Source organism: Trichosurus vulpecula, chromosome 7 (genome assembly GCF_011100635.1).
Source record: "Trichosurus vulpecula isolate mTriVul1 chromosome 7, mTriVul1.pri, whole genome shotgun sequence".
NCBI classification, from domain to species: Eukaryota; Metazoa; Chordata; class Mammalia; order Diprotodontia; family Phalangeridae; genus Trichosurus; species Trichosurus vulpecula.
In genome coordinates, this window is record NC_050579.1 from 69,530,404 (window position 1) to 69,549,462 (window position 19,059).

General features: G+C 37.0%; 1 pseudogene; it reads right to left on the minus strand.

The window, feature by feature from the left end:
- Positions 1-2,315: 2,315 nt before the first annotated feature.
- LOC118857553 lies at positions 2,316-3,642 on the minus strand (annotated as a pseudogene).
- Between the last annotated feature and the right edge of the window lie 15,417 nt (positions 3,643-19,059).

Below are 19,059 nucleotides of genomic sequence, written 5' to 3' on the forward strand. Positions count from 1 at the left end.
TTTCTAATTGGGTATTTAGTTGGGGATTTTCAATTTGTTCTTTTTCTAGCTTTTTCAGTTGCATGCCCAATTCATTGATCTCCTTTTTCTCTATTTTATTCATGTAAGCATTTAGAGACATGAAACTTCCCCTATTAACTGCTTTTGCTGCACCCGTAAGTTTTGCTATGTTGTTTCGTTATTGTCATTCTCTTGAATGAAGTTATTAATTCTTTATCTGATTTGTTCTTTGGCCCACTCATTCTTTAGAATTAGATTATTTAGTCCAATTAATTTTTAGATAATTTTTCCATGGTTCTTTATTACAAATATTTTTTATTGCATTGTGATCTGAAAAGTATGCTTTGACTACTGCCTTTCTGCACTGGATTGTGAGGTTTTATGCCCTAGTACATGGTCAATTTTTGAGTATGTGCCATGTACCACTGAGATGAAAGTATATTCCTTTTTTATCCCCATTCAGTTTTCTCCAGAGGTCTATCATATCTGCCTTTTCTAAAATTCTGTTCACCTCCTTAACTTCTTTCTTATTTATTTTGAGGTTAGATTTATCAAGTTGAGAGAGGGGGAGGTTGAGGTCTCCCATTATTATAGTTTTGCTGTCGATTTCTTCCTGTAACTCCCTTAACCTCTCCTCTAAGGATTTGCATGCCATACCACTTGGTGCATATATGTTAAACAATGATATTGCTTCATTGTTTATGGTGCCTTTTAGCAGGATGTAGGGTCCTTCCTTATCTCTTTTAATTAAATCTATCTTTACTTTTGCTTTGTCTGATGATAAAATTGCTACACCTGCTTTTTTTAATTTAGCTGAGGCACAATATGTTTTACTCCAGCCATTTACCTTTACCCTCTGTGTATCCCCCTGTTTCAAATGTACTTCTTGTAAACAGCATATTTTGGGATTATGGTTTTTAATCCATTCTGCTATCTGCTTCCATTTTATGGGAGAGTTCATCCCATTCACATTCACAGTTATAATTTCTATCTATGTCTTTTTCTCCATCCTATTCCCCGCCATTTATGCTTTTATTTCTCCCTTTCCTCTTCCACTTCTCAACAAAGTTTTGCTTTTGACTGCTGCCTTCCTCAGTTTACCCTCCCTCTTGATTCCCCTCCCTTATCTTACAGTTTTCTACTTGCTGCTTTTTTCCTCCCTTCTGACCACTCCCCTCCATTTTTCCCCCTTTCCCCTCCTACTGCCAGTAGGACAAGTTAGATTTCTATGCTTATCACAGCATGTTATTCCCTTCTTGATGGCAGTAAAGCTCAAATAGTGCTCTTCTCCTTCCCTTTTCCCTCTACTGTATTGCGTTTTTGTGCCTCTTCATTTGATGTAATTTACCCTTTTCCACTACCTCCTTACCTCTTCTCCCATAATCCTCCCTTTACACCCCTTGATTATGTTTTTTATCCTTATATCAGTTATTTTATATAGACATCCACAGTCTATACGTATCCCTTTCAATTGTCATAATAGCTGTGCAATTCTCAAGAATGACATATATATGTATATGCATATATATATATATATATATGTATCATACATAAGATGATATAATCCTAAATGAAGATGTAAATAATTTCCCCTTATTGATTAATAAGGTTTGTGGGGGTTTTTCCCCTTGTTTACCTTTTTATGTCTCTTTTGAGTTTTGTATTTGAAAATCAAATTTTCCATTGAGTTCTGGCCTTTTCATCAGGAAGGTCTGGAATTTCCTTATTTCATTGAATGTCCATCTCCTCCACTATGCTTAATTTTGCTGGGTAGTTGATCCTTGGTTGTAGTTGCAGCTCCTTTGCCCTTTGAAATATCATATTCCAATTTCTCTTGTCATTTAATGTAGAAGCTCAAAGATCCTGCATGGTCCTGACTGTAGTTCCACAATATTTGAATTATTTCTTTTTGGCTGCTTGTAGTATTTTCTCCTTGACTTTGTAATTCTGAAATTTGGCTATAATATTTCTTGGTGTTTTCAATTTGGGATCTCTTTCAGGGGGTGATTGGTGGATTCTTTCAATGACTATTTTACCCTCTGGTTCTAGGACCTTTGAGAAGTTATATTTGATAATTTCTTTGAAGATACTATCAAGGCTCTTTTTTTCATCGTGGATTTCTGGTAGACCAATAATTCTTAAATTGTCTCTCGTGGATCTATTTTCCAGGTCAGTTGTTTTTCCAATCAGGTATTTCACATTTTTTTTTTATTTTTTTCATTCTTTCCATTTTGTTTTACCATTCCTTGATGCCTCATAGAGTCATTAGCTTCTACTTGCTCAATTCTAATTTTTATTTTTTAAATTTTTTTAAATTTTTTTTTGGGCAGACTGACTTTATTAGCCAAAGGCAGGCCTGGCACCTTAGGTGCTCTTGGGTGGGCAGGTTCGCTTCTTCTTCACCACCACTGGCTTCTGGCTTCTAAGGATAGCACTGGCCTGGTGTAGAACAGCCATGCGGAGATCTTTCCGGTATTTATTCTTGCGGATGATGTGCCGGACACTGTTGAGTGTGGCCCAGGCATTTTTGTTGATTGTGGTCCTCACATAGGAAGTGGTAGGCTTCCTCTGACCTTCCCGCCGCTTCAGCACCACCACGATGCCCTTGCCGTCGGCGGCCGGCTCGATGCCCACCATCTTCCGGTGGATCAGCCCGTTGTAGCGGAACGAGTTTCAGGCCTTGAGATTGTTGGGCTCGGTGCTGTACGTCTGCTTGTTGCTCTTGATCAGGAAGCTGAAGCAGTTCCAAAGGACCATCCACTGCAGGTGGGCCGACGTGGTGGGGGCTGCACTTGCAGCGGCTCCCGGAGACGGAAAGGGCCCAATTCTAATTTTTAATGAGTTGCTTTCTTCATTTTGCTTTTGAGTCTCCTTTTCCAGTTGGTTGATTTTACCTCTCAGAGTGTCATTTTCTCTGTTTAGATTCTGAATCTCCATAGCCATTTCGCCAATCTTATTTTTTAAGGATTTGATTTCGTCAGCATTTGTTTTTTCCTTTTCCATTTTTTCTTTTACCTTCCTAATTTGGTTTTTGAAATCCTCCTTTAGCTCTTCCAGTAATGCTTTTTGGGCTTGAGACCAGTTCACATTCCCTTTTGAGGTATCAGATGTGGGTATAGTGTCATTGCCATCCTCTTCCAAATTGGTATTTTGATCATGCCTGTCTCCATAAAAAGAATCAATGGTCCTTGGTTTTTTTGTGTTCTTCTTCGTGTTCATTAGCTTTTTCCTGGCTTTACAATGAATTCTGCTTTTGGGGCTCAGGGCTCTCTGTGCCAGGTTACTTATTCTGGGGATTGTGAGTCTAGTCACTGACTTTGTTTCCTGAGGTGTGGGGGAGTGGTCTGGCTGCCTGAAGTCTGTTCCCCTGGGGCTGCTCTCCAGCACTGTTGCTCTTCAGCAATGGTCTCAGCTCTTCGTTGTTTGAGCCAGTGTCTGGTGCTTCCCCTGGGGGAGCAAGGGTACCTCTGGGCTCCTTGTGTTGACCCCTGCTGGTTCTGTTCCTCTGTCCCTCTGGGACTCAGGAAATTCCCACAGCTTGGCCACTGAAGCCCCACTTCTGTCTCCTCTATTCCAGTGTTTTTTTTCCTGAGGAATTCTCTAGGTCAGGGGGCAAAGGATTAGAGCCGTTTACCTGGTCATTATGTCTCCCGGAAGTTCAAGAAGCCATGTTTCATACCTTTGGGCTGCAAGTCTCAGGAGTTGATGTCTCACAGCCAGTGGCATTGTGCTGCCTCTCATTGCTTGCGCAGACTGCTGTCCTGTGTTGGAAGGCCTAGGGATCTCTGTCAGTTTCAGGTGCCCAGCTTTCTCCCAGCTGGTCTGGCACATTGGTTTCCCCAGCTGCTTCTGCTTTGGTGCTTTCTGGAGCAGCCCTGCATGCCAAGCGCTCTCCCAGCCTTCAGATCTGTCTCTTCGGCCTTTCAGACTCTCCTGGCTTGGAAATTTGCCTTACTCAAACTGCTCGAGGTTTCTAACTCTCTCAAATCTGCTCAGATTCACTTTTTTATAGGAATCTGATAGAACTTGTGAGAGAGCTCTGGTGAGACGCTGTTTTCACATGGCCATCTTGGCTCTGCCCCCCTAATTTGTTGTTCTTTTTTAGTCGTTTCAGTTGTGCCCAACTCTTCCTGATCGTATTTGGAGTTTTTTTGGCAAAGACACTCGAGCGGATTGTCATTTCCTTCTTCAGCTCATTTTACAGATGGGGAAATTGAGGCAAACAGGATTAAGTGATTCTCTCAGAATCACATAGCTAATAAGTGTCTAAGGCTGGATTTGAACTCAGGTCTTCCTGATTTTAGGCCTCATGTTCTATCTACTGTGCCACCTCGCTAACCCCTTTGCCATTTAGAAACAACCAAACATCACTTCCAATAGGTGTACCTTTTAATTCAACAAACATTTAATAAGGACAGATTATGTGTAAACACAGTGCAAGGTAGAGGAATACAAAGAAAGAATCAAAAGCAGTCACTGTCCTCAAGGAGTTTATATTCTACTGGAGTGGATAAAGTTAAAATTTAAAAAATAAAGTGTATAACATGGGTAACGTGAACTAGGGTTCAACACTCCTTTTTATGCTATAGAATGTAAGCATTGATCTATATTTCACTTATGTATTAACACAATATCTCCCTAGTGATTTTGAATATTTAGATACTTTGCTCGCCTGGATACTTGATTTGGCACAATACATGTTGAATAAACACCATGGTTACCAAATCCACAAATCTACACTGTTTTTACTTAAAATATCAATAAGCACACTTCCTTGGGATTGAGGGAGCTTAGTATTTTCTCCTAGGGATTATAATACTTTGTTTAAGGTCCTTGAAAGCAGTGACTGTTTTCATTTTTTTTTTTTATTTATTTATTTATTTATTTTATTAATTTTTTTTTTTATTTTTACTTTACAACACACGGTTCTACATAATTTTGAGATCCAGATTTTCTCCCCTCCCTCCCCCCTCCCTCCCCAAGACGGCATGGAATCTCATATAACTACCATGTATAACTTCGCGTTGAATTAATTTATACACTAGTCAAGTTGTGGAAAAGAATTATGACGAATGGGGTGAATCATGAGAAAGAAGAGACAGAACCAAAAAAAAAAACCCCAAAAACAAAACAAAAGAGAAGAAAAAAGGCGCGCATGAAGTGTGCCTCAATCTGCATTCAAACTTCACAGTTCTTTCTCTGGATGAAGATAGTATTCTCCATCGTGAGTCCCCTGGAGTTGTCCTTGCACCTTAAGTTGCTGAGAAGAGCGAAGTATGTCAGGGTTGGTCCTCACAGAATCCATATATCTGTGGTTGTGTACAATGTTCTCCTGGTTCTGCTCCGCTCACTCAGTATTATATTGTGTAGGTTTTTCCAGATTGTTACGAAGTCCGTATCATCCCCATTTCTTATGGCGTAATACTATTCCATTACTTTCATATACCACAGCTTGTTCAGCCATTCCCCAATTGATGGGCATCTCTTTGATTTCCATTTCTTGGCTATCACAAAAAGAGCTGCTATAAATATATATGGGTCCTTTTCCCGCTTGTGTGATTTCTTTGGGATACAACCCTAGAAGTGGTATTGCTGGGTCAAAGGGTATGAACATATCTACAGCCCTTTGGGCATAGTTCCAAATTGCTCTCCAAAATGGCTGGATCAGCTCACAATTCCACCAGCAATGTAGCAATGTTCCAATTTTCCCACATCCTCTCCAGCATTTGTTATCCTCTTGTTTTGTTATTTTAGCCAATCTGACAGGAGAGATGTGGTATCTAAGAGTTGTTTTGATTTGCATTTCTCTAATCAGTAGTGATCCAGAGCATTTTTTCATATGCCTATAGATAGCTTTAATTTCTTCCTCTGAAAACTGCCTGTTCATATCCTTTGACCATTTCTCAATTGGGGAATGGCTTGTATTCCTATATATTTGGCTCAGTTCCCTGTATATTTCAGAAATGAGGCCTTTATCAGAGAAGCTAGCTGCAAAGATTTTCTCCCAATTTTCTGCTTCCCTCCTAATTCTTGTTGCATTGGCTTCTTTTGTACAAAAACCTTTCAATTTAACATAATCAAAATTATCTATTTTGCATTTTGTAAAGCTCTCTATCTCTTGTTGGGTCATGAATTCTTTACTTTTCCATAAATCTGATAAGTAAACCATTCCTTGCTTTCCCAAATTACTTATAATATCAGATTTTACTCCTAGATCATGAACCCATTTTGACTTTATTTTGGTGTATAGTGTGAGATATTGGTCTATGCCCAGTTTCTGCCCTACCATTTTCCAATTTTCCCAACAGTTTTTGTGAAATAGTGAATTATTAGGCCAGAAGCTGGCCTCTTTAGGTTTATCAAAGAGTAGATTGCTAAACTTGTTGATTTCTCCTACTTGTGTGCCTATCCTATTCCACTGATCCACACCCCTATTTCTTAACCAGTACCAGGCAGTTTTGATGACTGCTGCTCTGTAGTACAGTTTAATATCTGGTATGGCAAGGCCACCCTCTCTAGCATTTCTTTTCATTAATACCCTAGATATTCTAGACCTCTTGTTTTTCCAGATGAATTTTGTTATTATTTTGTCCAGCTCAGTAAAATAATTTTTTGGTAGTTTGATTGGTATGGCACTGAATAGATCGATTAATTTAGGTCGAATTGTCATTTTTATTATATTAGCTCAGCCTAACCATGAGCAACTGATATTTTTCCATTTATTTTGATCTGATTTTACTCGCGTGAAAAGTGTGTCATAGTTATGTTCATATAGGCCCTGGGTTTGTCTTGGCAAATAGACTTCCAAATATTTTATAGTGTCTATAGTAACATTGAATGGAATTTCTCTTTCTATCTCTTGCTGTTGGGATTTGTCAGTAATGTATAGGAATGCTAAAGATTTATGTGGGTTTATTTTATATCCTGCAACTTTGCTAAAGTTGTTTATTATTTCAAGTAGTTTTTTACTTGATTCTCTAGGATTCTCTAAATAAATCATCATATCATCTGCAAAAAGTGATAATTTAGTTTCTTCTTTTCCTATTCTAATTCCTTCAATTTCTTTTTCTCCTCTTATTGCTACAGCTAAAGTTTCTAGTACCAAATTGAATAATAGGGGTGATAATGGACATCCTTGTTTCACCCCTGATCTTATTGGGAATGCATCTAGCTTATCCCCATTACAGATAATGCTTGTCGATGGTTTTAGGTAGATACTATTTATAATTTTAAGGAAGGTTCCACTTATTCCTATACTTTCTAGTGTTTTTAATAGGAATGGGTGTTGTACTTTGTCAAAGACTTTTTCTGCATCTATTGAGATGATCATATGGTTTCTGCTAGTTTTGTCGTTGATATGGTCAATTATGCTAATAGTTTTCCTAATATTGAACCAGCCTTGCATTCCTGGAATAAATCCTACCTGGTAATAGTGTATTATTCTCGTGATGATTTGCTGTTTTCATTTTTTTAAACTAAATTTTGGTTCAGTTTCTGCTTGTCAGCTGTATTAGCTATTTCATTGGTGTAACCTTTCAGTGTTGTAGGCAATTCTCTAAGAATATAAGTTACAGACAAGTTGCTGATCTCTATTAGTGGAGGGAGTTTCTACACGATTTCCCTACTGCATAAAATCGCAAGTTTATTCCTTCCCCTCTTCTTCCATCAAAAAAAAATCCACAGTGCCTAAAATAGTGCCTTGTGCTTAATAAACATTGAATTGAGTTCTTTTCCAGCTCATCCTGAAGTATCCTCTTTCATTGCTAGTTATTCTTTTCCTCAGAAAGTATTATTTTGTCCAGCTTGCCTTGAAAGGTCAGAACAAATGTCAAATCTCAACCACTTCTATTTATCACTCAAAATGCATGACAAGGACATCATAAAAATGGTTCTCACTTTAAAATTTTCTTTCAGGAGAATTCTTGAGTGTTTTGTAACCTAAATTTAACTCTATCATGATCATTCTCTGAGTTAATTATCTATGTAGACAAGCTAATTAAATTTTTTTTTCATGATTTTCATGAGAATGTTATGAGAATAGTCATGTGTATTTTTTCTTTCAACTTTCTATTTCAATGACTTCATTGCTGTATATATATATGTATATATACACACATACACACATACGTATATATATATACAATTCACACATATATGTATACACACATATGTACACATACATGTATATATAGTATATACACACATTGTAAAAACAGTGTTGGCTAGCAGCTGTTGTAGGAGTGAAAGACCAACAACAAAAGCCCACAGAAGGGCTGCCAGCACAGATTCTTTAATCTGCTTTCCTAAGGAAAGAAATTTTAAGGGGTTAACAATCTTACTTTAATTAAACGTACATATACCATCGCTTAGGTCAGGAAGAAAAGCCAGTACCCTGAACTTCAGAGCAAATATAAACAGAAATTACAGAGACAATATAAACAGATCAACATTTCTGTCTAACCAATTCATGATACATAGTTACCAGAGAAGCACCAACATCTGGATTTCCAAAGTCGGTGCGGGGACAGGGTGTTGCTTCAATTGCTTACCCATAGTCTCAACCCCCACACTCTTTCAATGAGTGTGCCCCAAAAGGCAAAATGCTAACCTCTGATCTTGAATACAGGTCTCAGGGTCAAAGGGCATCACAACCATGCTACTCAAACTCATGTAAACTAGGCTTTCCCTTGAAGTAAGCTGGTCATCAAAGACCCCCGTTTCAGTCAAAGATTACTTAGTACTGAGAAGCACTCCAAAACAGACAACAAAGTTCACTTTGCTTGCCATTACCTTTGAAAGGGAAGCCTCATCAAAGGTACTTGATTACCTCAGCATTCCAAAAGAGAAAACAGTAAAAAAAAAGTCCCACTTTAATTACCATAACACACACACATACACAGACGCACACATACACATATATAATTTCCTACTGTTAAATATATTTTGCTTCTCATATGATATGTTTTGAATTCTTTGCTCTTAGCATCAAAACCTCTGCTTATTGAGTTGATTTCTCTGCGTATGCAAAACAATGTTTCTATTCTTCATGGTTTCCGGCTCAAGACTGCATGTTCAACTTTAAAAAGACTGCTGTTAGTTGAAATGTTAATACTTCTCCCTGCTATGATAATTTTGCTGTCATAAGCTACACATGTAAATCAACTTTTTTTACTTCAACCTAATAGTATTTCATTTCAGCCTGTCTCAAACACTAGCCATGTGAACCTCTATTTTCCACAGATTCCTTATTTGTGAAATGGGGATAATAATAGTACCTACATCTCACAAATTTGGGGAGGATAATACAAATAATTTTTGTAAAGTGCTTTGTAAGTCTTCAATCTCTACATAAATACTAGCTATTGTTATAAACACCAACAATAATAGCATATATATAAATATACCTTTCTCTATATATAATGTTGCTTTAAAGTTTGCAAAATGATTTCCATGAATCATTCAAATAATAAGCATTTATTAAGCTTTTTCTGTGTGCTAAGCTCTGGAGATATGAAAAGTAAAAACAGCCTCAACAGGTAAATATAGCAGTACACATAATGTACATCTAGCATATATCCCCTTAGAAAAGGCATTAGCCACTTAGAGATGGAAAAAAGGACTTCTGCAGAAAAGAAGATCTGAGCTGTCTTTAATGAAGCCGAAGATTTTCAGAGGCTGAGGTGAAGAGAGAACATTACAGATATGGGATGGGGGAACAATATTTGAATCTCACATCAAACCTATCATTATCCCCATTTTCAGATAAGAAAGTCTGGGACAGAGATGTTAAATGACATCCATGGAGGGCTCTTTCTGTGGTGTCCCAGTGTCCATCAAAATCAAGAAATGTCATTCCTTTGAATTGTGAACAAATCATAATCTTTATGCCTCATTAGCCAATGGCCATGTGCAGCCTAAGCTCAGAAATCACAGCAGCTATCAAAATTAAACATATATCAGTCTGAGTCAATTTCACAATGACACTTATCTGAATGTAGAAAAGTACATAAGGTATGATAGTCTCATTACTGATATTAGGCTAATGCTAGGATTCTTAATATTTGCGTGTATATGCATGTGTCTATGTGTGTGTATCTAGCTGTGAGATGAACCCTTTGGCAGTCTGATAAAGCCTATGAACTCCTCAGAATAAGGTGAACATGATAATATACAAAGGTTTATATAGGAAATCAATGATATTAAAATATAGTTATCATTTTTAAATCATTAAACTCAAGTTAAGAATCATTGCCCAATGCTCCAATGGGTGCATTATCTCATTGATAAAGATTGAATTCCATTATGTCACTTACAAAAGGTCTTTGATGATAAAGACTCCATTCTTATTTAGGTCTTTGTATTTATCCCACCTTGCAGAGTACCTGGCACATAAGTGTTTAATCCATGAGTTGTTGAATTTAATTCAATTTGGTATTACTCCCATGATATAAGTTTCAGCCCATCCAAGCCTGCACATTTTATCCAATCCTGTCTGAGCCACTGCATAATTTTACCATGGGATCTGTGCAATAAGCTGTGAAATTTCCTTAATTTCTTACTCAAGAAATGACTAAATAAAAAAAAAAAGCTTGATGGAATAGAGGAGAGCACTGGCTTTTAGTCAGAGGACGTAGGTTCAGATCTAAGATCTGACATGACTACCAGTGTAACCTTGGAAAATTGGCTTAATCTCTTTAAGGACTCACTTCCCCTTGCCTCTAACGTGCCTCCAAGTTCAAAGTCTATCCTCTTATGAATCACTGACATGAATTTAGTATTTGAAGGTTTTTAAAATATCTCGTATGCATTATCTCACTTGAACTTTGAAATAATCGCAGGAGATAGACAGAATAGTCACTATCTTCTTTTATAAATAAGGGAACTGAGACTCTCAGAGGTGAAGGGACTTAGCCATGGTGACAAAGCCAATAAAAAAGCTGATGCAGGATTTGAATCTTAATCTGCCTCCATCTCCACTCCTCTGTTTTTTTTTTTTTTCATGACAACAACAGCTATGAAGGAAGGTTTTTCTGGGTAACTCAGCAAAATTCCATAGAATAAAATGAGTAAATTCTAACATTCTAGACCTATATCTAGAATTCTGTAAACCTTAGCTTCATCTCTAACTCAAGAGGAAATATTTAACTTCAGCATCAGCTAGCATTTGTCAAAGGGGAAAAGAGCTGAGCTTTCACAAAGAAGTAAACGGATGATGTCATATTCACAAAGAAGTATGGAATACCACCTGTTAGAATATTTCAAGGAGACAAGATGAAATGGATTGCAGTAAAAGATGAATCAGAAATTGAGTGTAAGAGACATATTATCTTCAATGTAAGAGAAGTAAATGGCACTGTATCTGATATCTATCTGTGTAAGAAACAACACTCAATAGAAAAAAATCAATGAATAACAATCCCCATTTTGACAGGGATGAAAAAAAGGAAGGTGAAGATAGAGTAAAGGAAAGAGAATAGATGAAGTGACTATTTCTCTCACTGCAAACAGATAGGCACAGGAAATAGCTCAGCAACAAAACAAGATCCAGAAGTCACAAACTGCAGCAGAACTCCCACACTGCACCTGGACAAGTGATTTAAAAAAAAAAGAATTCCTACAAACCATGAGGCATATAGGTGGTATAGTATATTGAGTGCCTGATCTGAAGTCAGGAAGACTCATCTTCCTGAGTTTAAATCTGGCTTCAGACACTTAGTAGCTGTGTGACCCTGGGCAAATCACTTAAATCTGTTTGCCTTGGTTTCCTCATTTGTAAAATGAACTGGGGAAGGAAATGGCAAACCATTGCAGAATCTTTTCCCAATAAAACCCCAAATGGGATCATGAAGAGTCAGGCATGACTGAAGTGACAGATCAACAACTACAAACCACAAGTGCTTCTCAAAGCAGAAGGGATAAGAAGGGCCTGAACTAGAAAGATCCAAATGAAATTTGATTAGATTAAAATGAATAAATTCTGGAGAACAATATGGAACTATGCCCAAAAGGCAATCAAACTGTCCATATCCTTTGATCTAGCAATATCTCTACTAGTTCTGTATCCCAAAGAGGTAAAAATGGAAAAAGACCTATATCTACAAAAATATTTATAGCAGCTCTTTTTTCATGGTGGCAAAAATGGAAATTGAAGAAATGCCCATCAGTTGGGGAATGGCTGAACAAGCTGTAGTATATGAGTAGGATGGATTATTGTTGTGAAATAAGAAATGAACGGGCAGATTTCAGAAAAAAACCTGGAAAGACTTGTATGAACTGATCCAAAGAGAAATGAGCAGAACCAGGAAAACATTCTACATGGTAACAGCAATATTGTGTGATTGTCAACTGTGAATGATTTAGCTCTTTTCAGCAATACAATGGTCCAAGACAAATTACAAAATATTCATCATGGAAAATGCTATGCACATCCAGAGAAAGAACTGCTGGACTCAAAGCAGATCAAAGTATACTACTCTGACTTTCTTTTTTTCCTTTTGGTCTGTTTCTTCTTTCACAAATATGGCTAATATGGAACTATGTTTTACACAATTGTACATATATAACCTATTTCAAATTGCTTACTATTTTAGAAAGAGAGGTAGGAAAGGAAGGGAAGGAGAAAAATTAGAACTCAAAATTTTGTTAAAAATGAATACTAATTTTTTTCTTTACATTTTATTGGAGAACTATAATATTATTAAAAATAAAATGAATAAACTTAAATAGCTATTTTTAAAGATTATTCTTTGTCCATATCTTTCTAGTATCCCAGAAAATGACTCCTAGTAACATTCCCATGGTGATCAGAAAAGCCCAAGAACCCTATCAATAACAGCCTACCCAGAACAACAGGTCCAGAATATCAAGGGAATTCATGAAAAGAAATACAAGTGAAGGTGGCCTAGTTATATCAGATCTAAAATTATTGCAAAGCAACAATCAAAACTTCTTGGTACTAAATAAGAAATAGAGTGGTGGATCAGTGGAATAGTTTAGGTACATAAGACACAGTAGTCAATAATTACAGTTACCTATAGTTTGATAAACCGAAAGACTCCAGCCTCTGGCATAAGAACTCACTATTTGACAAAAACTGCTGGAAAAATTGTAAAGCAGTATAATAGAAATTAGGCATAGACCAACATCTTACACCATATACCAAGAAAGAACAAAATGGGTTTATGATTTACACATAAAGGGTGATACTATAAACTAATTTGGAGAGCAAGGAATAGTTGACCTGTCAGATCCAGGGAGAACTGAAGAATTTATGACCAAACAAGAGGTAAAGAACATTATGAAATGCAAAATGGAAAACTTTGATTACATTAAATTAAAAAAATGGTTGTTCCACAAAGCCAATACAATCAAGATTAGAAGGGAAGAAGAAAGTGGGGAAACAATTTCTATAACCAGTGTAAAGGCCTCATTTCTAAACTATATGGAGAATTGAGTCAAATTTATAAGAATACAAGTCATTCCCAAATTGATAAATGGTCAAAGGATATGAACAGGCAGTTTGCAGATGAAGAAATTAAAGCTATCTATAGTCATATAAAAAAAACTGCTCTAAATCACTATTGATTAGAGAAATTCAAATTAAAACAACTGCGGTACCACATCATACGTATTAGACTGGCTAACATGACAAAACAGGAAAATGATAAATGTTGGAGATGTAGAAAAATTGGAACACTACTGCATTGTTGGTGGAGTTATGAATTGATCCATGCATTCTGGAGAACAATTTGAAACTATGCCCAAAGGGTAATCAAACTGTGCATCCCCTTTGATCCGGCAATATCACTACTAGATCTGTACCCCAAAGAGAACATAAAAAAAGGAAAAGGACCTGCAAGTACCAAAATATTCAAAGCAGCTCTTTCTGTGGTGGCCAAGAATTGGAAATTGAGGGGATGTTCATCAATTAGGGAATGGCTGAACAAGTTGTGGTATATGAATGTAATGGAATACTGTTGTTCCATGAGAACTGATGAGCAGGCAGGTTTCAGTAAAACCTGGAAAGATTTACATGAACTGATGCTGAGTGAAGTAAGAAGAACCAGGAGAACATTGTACACAGTAACAGCAACATTGTGTGATGACCAGCTCTGATAGACTTAGCTCTTCTCAGCAGTGCAATCATCTAATTCCAAAAGACTCATGATGGAAAATGTTATCCACATCCAACAAAAGAACTATGGAGTCTGAATGCAGATTGAAGCATACTATTTTATCTTTGTTTTTGTTCTTTTCTTTCTCATGGTTTTTCTCTTTAGTTCTGATTCTTCTTTCACAATATGAGTAATATGAAAATATGTTTAATATGACTGTACATGTACATCTATATCAAATTGCATGCTGTCTTAGGGAAGGATGTGGGGAGGAATGGAGAAAATTTAAAACTCAAAATTTTATAAAAGTGAATGGTGAAAACTAAAAATAAATTAACAATTAAAAATAACTAAAAAAGAATGTAAGCTTCTTATGAGGGACTAGATTTTTATTTTGTATTTATATTTTCTTTATTTGTGTCTTTCTATGTACTTAGCAATAGTAAGCACATAATTTTTTTCGATGAAAAAAATGAAGATAATACTTGATTTAACAACAAAAAAAAAAACACATCCCCAGATTAGTGGTCCTGCTTCCAGCCAGGCCAATGTAGCCACAGTTCAGACATTCCTGCCCACAGCTTCACCCATGGTTACATCTGGGGCAGGCAAGCAACCTAGTTGAGACAGCAAAGGACCTTAAAGTTGAGGCAGACATGTGTCACAAGTGTCAAACCACCACGACCACCTCCTTTTTGATCCTACAGAGTGTCCCTAAAGTCTGGACACATAGGCAATATGGAGTTATTGCTTCGAGTTCACGTGAACCTTGCAAAGAGCATCAACCTTTGCATCACTAATGATGAAAATCATATTGAAGATGTTATTTGTTAATATTCCAATTAAGCAAAACATTGAAAATTTCATTCATTTCATTTCTTGAAAATATGTATTTTTGCCTATAAATCTACACTTTAAGAACACCCTGTAGTTAAGGAAGCCCAAGAATGTGAGCCCAAGGACCCCAGAAGTGATATCCCCTTCCTTACCATGTGCTTCTAACCTAACTCCTCAAATAGTCCAAGGAAAGAATCTTTATGGAGATACCACTATGCAATTATACTTACTGATGCTACAGCCCTACTTCCTCAGTAGCCACCGCCAAAATAAATTTTTTTCACATCTAAATCATTGGTACAATCAAGTGGTTTGACACTAGAAATAGGTCCAGTTTTAGTAATGGAAATGATATTAAGAAGATAGATTACCATGTACTTTGCTGCTGTGTCCTAAGGATCATTGGAATTTTCCATCTGATTTACAACTAAAGGCTCTTATATGTGCAGTCTCCCTCTATTCTAATACCAACTCCCTGAGAACAACTATTGTCTGGCTTTTTCATTTGTATTCCCAGAATTTGTCATACCTCTCACGTTATTTTTTTCTCATAGTAAGGCCTTTTAGGTGCTTTTTCCATCCATTTATCTATTCCTTTATTCATAGTAGCATTTTGTTCTTCATTATTTTTTTTTTCAGTTGTCCCATTTTCATTTTTTTCAGATTTTGAGTGGGTAATATTGGTGTGGGCAGGAATGCCTTGATTGTGGATAGGGGACTGACTGAAAGCAGGGCCGCTGAGCTGATGAGTGGTGTTATTCATGTAACTTCAGGTTTACCTGCTTATCTGAAAACTTTATCACCAAAAGGTAACAGATTTAAACAGCACTGTAGCAATTACCTAGTCCAGTGGTGTCATACTCCTTGAGCCACATGCACAGCTCTTAATCTCCCAAATGTGACCTGAATCAAATTGAAATTTAATTGGAAATGGTATAAAAATAAAATAAAATATAGATAATCTTAATGTGCGGTTTTCTAAGGCAATATATGGCAGGGATTTGCTTGTATTTGATTTTCACACTGCTAGTCTAGTCTAACTACACTTAAATAGTTACTGCTCTACAGTATGCTTGTGAAGTCATCATTTAGGTTCTTGAAGACTCAAGAGAGCAAGACCTTGCTGTTTCTCTAGCCAGCCTGTTGTACTTAATTCCATTTAATTTAATATTTTTTTTGTAATTACACTTAAAATAACTTTAACATTCATTTAAAAATGAGTTCGAACTTCTCTCTCTTCCTTCCACATCACCTCATTGAGAAGGCAAGCTATTTGGTATGGGTTATACATATCCAGTCATGCAGAACATTTCCATATGGTCATGATGTGAAAGAAATACCACCCCCCCAATAAAGTTTTAAAAAGAATGCTTCAATCTACCTTCATAATCCATTAGTTCTTTCTCTCGGTGTGGATAGCATTTTTCATAAATTGTCTTGCATTATTGTATTGCTGAGTATAGCTGAGAATAGCTAATAATCGTTCATAGTTGGTCATCATACATTATTGCTGTTACTTTGTACAATGCCCTCCTGGCTCTTGTCATTTCCCCATGAATCAGTTCATATAAGTCTTTCTTGATTTTTCTCAGAACATCCTGTTTGTCATTAATTATAGTACAATAATTTTCCATTAAAATCATATAACACAATTTGTTCAGCCATTCCCTAATTAATAGGCATCCCCTAAATTTCCAATTCTTTGTAACCACAAGGAGCTGGTATAAATATTTTTGTACATATATATTCTTTTTCTATTGTTTTTCTTCTCTTTGGGATATAGACCTAGAATGATATCATTTGTTTTACTTTGTATTTCTCTAATCAGTAATGATTTAGAACATTTTTATATGACTATAGATAGCTTTGATCACTGAGAAGACTGTCTGTTCATATTAATTGGGGAATAACTTGTATTCTGATTAATTTGAGTCAGTTCTCTATATATTTCAGAAATGAGGTCTTTATCAGAGAAAGTTACTGAATTTTTTTTCACATTTATGATTACTGTGTATTTATTCTATCCTATTTTTCACTTTGTTTATCCTATTATCTCTCTCATTTCACCTGTCCATCCTCAAAAGTGTTTTGCTTCTGACTACTGTCTTTTCCAATCTATCAGCTCCATCTTCTCTTACCTTCTTTCCCTCCTACTTTCTTGTAGGGCAAGATAGATTTTTATACACTATGAAGTGCCTATGTTATTACCTCTTTGAGCTAATTCTTATGATAGTAAGGTTCAAGCACTTCCCTATGTCCCCAATCTTCTCCTCCACTGTAAAAGACCCTTTGTGCCCCTTTTATGTGAGTTAATTTAGCCCATCCTATCTTCCCCTTCCTTCTTCTCCCAGTACATTCCTCTTTTTCACTCAATAATTTGATTTAATTTATTTTTTATATCATCCTATCAGATTTAACTCACACCCATGATCACTGTCTATGGATACAACTGCCCTAATAATGATAAGGTTCTTAAGAATTATAAGTATCATCTTCCCATGTAGGAAGGAATGTAAACAATCTAACCTTATTGAATCTATTGTGAGATCTCTTTGCTGGTTTCCTTTCTATGCTTCTTTTGAGTTTTGTATTTGAAAGTCAAATTTTCTATTCAGCTCTGGTCATTTCATTAGGAAAGCTTGAAAAGGTGGGACGGGGCCAAGATGGCGGCTGAAAAACAGGGACTAGCGTGAGCTCCCCACCAAGTCCCTCCAAAAAGCTATAAAAAATGGCTCTGAACCAATTCTAGAACTGCAGAACCCAAAAAATAGCAGAGGGGAGCAGGACTCCAGCCTGGACAGCCTGGATGGTCTCTGGGTAAGGTCTACCCTGCACGGAGCTGGGAGCTGAGCAGAATGGAGCAGAGCCCAGTGTGGGTGGCGCGGACCAACCAGATCAAAAGCTGGGCAGAGCGTGCCCTAGCACCCTAAATCAGTGAGCTGCAGCAGTTACCAGACTTCTCAACCCACAAACACCAAAGATAACAGAGAAGGTTAGTGGGAAAAGCTGCTGTGGACAGGGAGTTTGCAGTTCGGCCACCGCCCTGGGGGCAGCAGAGGTGGGGCAGCTACAGAACTACAGCTGCAGTTGCTTCTGGGCCCAGGCCCACCTGAGGGGAGGAATTAAGTGGCGGATCACAGCAGGAATGCACAGCCTGCTGCAGATCTAAGTCCAGTCCGGGTTGGGGGTTCTTAGGGAAGGAGGAGTGCTGGTGTGGCAGAGCTGGCGCATCCCCCCAAGCTTGGAACATAGAACTCTTTAGTCTACAAGCAGTCATACCCCGCTGAAAAAACTCAAGGGTCAAGTAAATTGGCTGGGAACATGGCCAGGCAGCGAAAACACACCCAGTTGAAGTCTCAGACCCTGGAATCTTTCTTTGGTGACAAAGAAGACCAAAACATACAGCCAGAAGAAATCAACAAAGTCAAAGAGCCTACAACAAAAGCCTCCAAGAAAAACATGAACTGGTCTCAGGCCATGGAAGAGCTCAAAAAGGATTTGGAAAAGCAAGTTAGAGAAGTAGAGGAAAAATTGGGAAGAGAATGAGAAGGATGTGAGAAAACCATGAAAAACAAGTCAATGACTTGCTAAAGGAGACCCAAAAAAATACTGAAAAATACACTGAAGAAAACAACACCTTAAAAAATAGACTAACGCAAATGGCAAAAGGGCTCCAAAAAGCCAGTGAGGAGAGAATGCCTTGAAAGGCAGAATTAGCCAAATGGAAAAGGAGATCCAAAAGACCACTGAAGAAAATACTACTTTAAAAATTAGATTGGAGCAAGTGGAAGCTAGTGACTTGATGAGAAATCAAGATATTATAAAACAGAACCAAAGGAATGAAAAAATGGAAGACAATGTGAAATACCTCATTGGAAAAACCACTGACCTGGAAAATAGATCCAGGAGAGAGAATTTAAAAATTATTTAACTACCTGAAAGCCATGATCAAAAAAAGAGCCTAGATATCATCTTTCAATAAATTATCAAGGAGAACTGCCCTGATATTCTAGAGCCACAGGGCAAAATAGAAATTGAAAGAATCCACAGATCACCTCCTCAAATAGATCTCAAAAAGAAATCTCCTAGGAATATTGTCACCAAATTC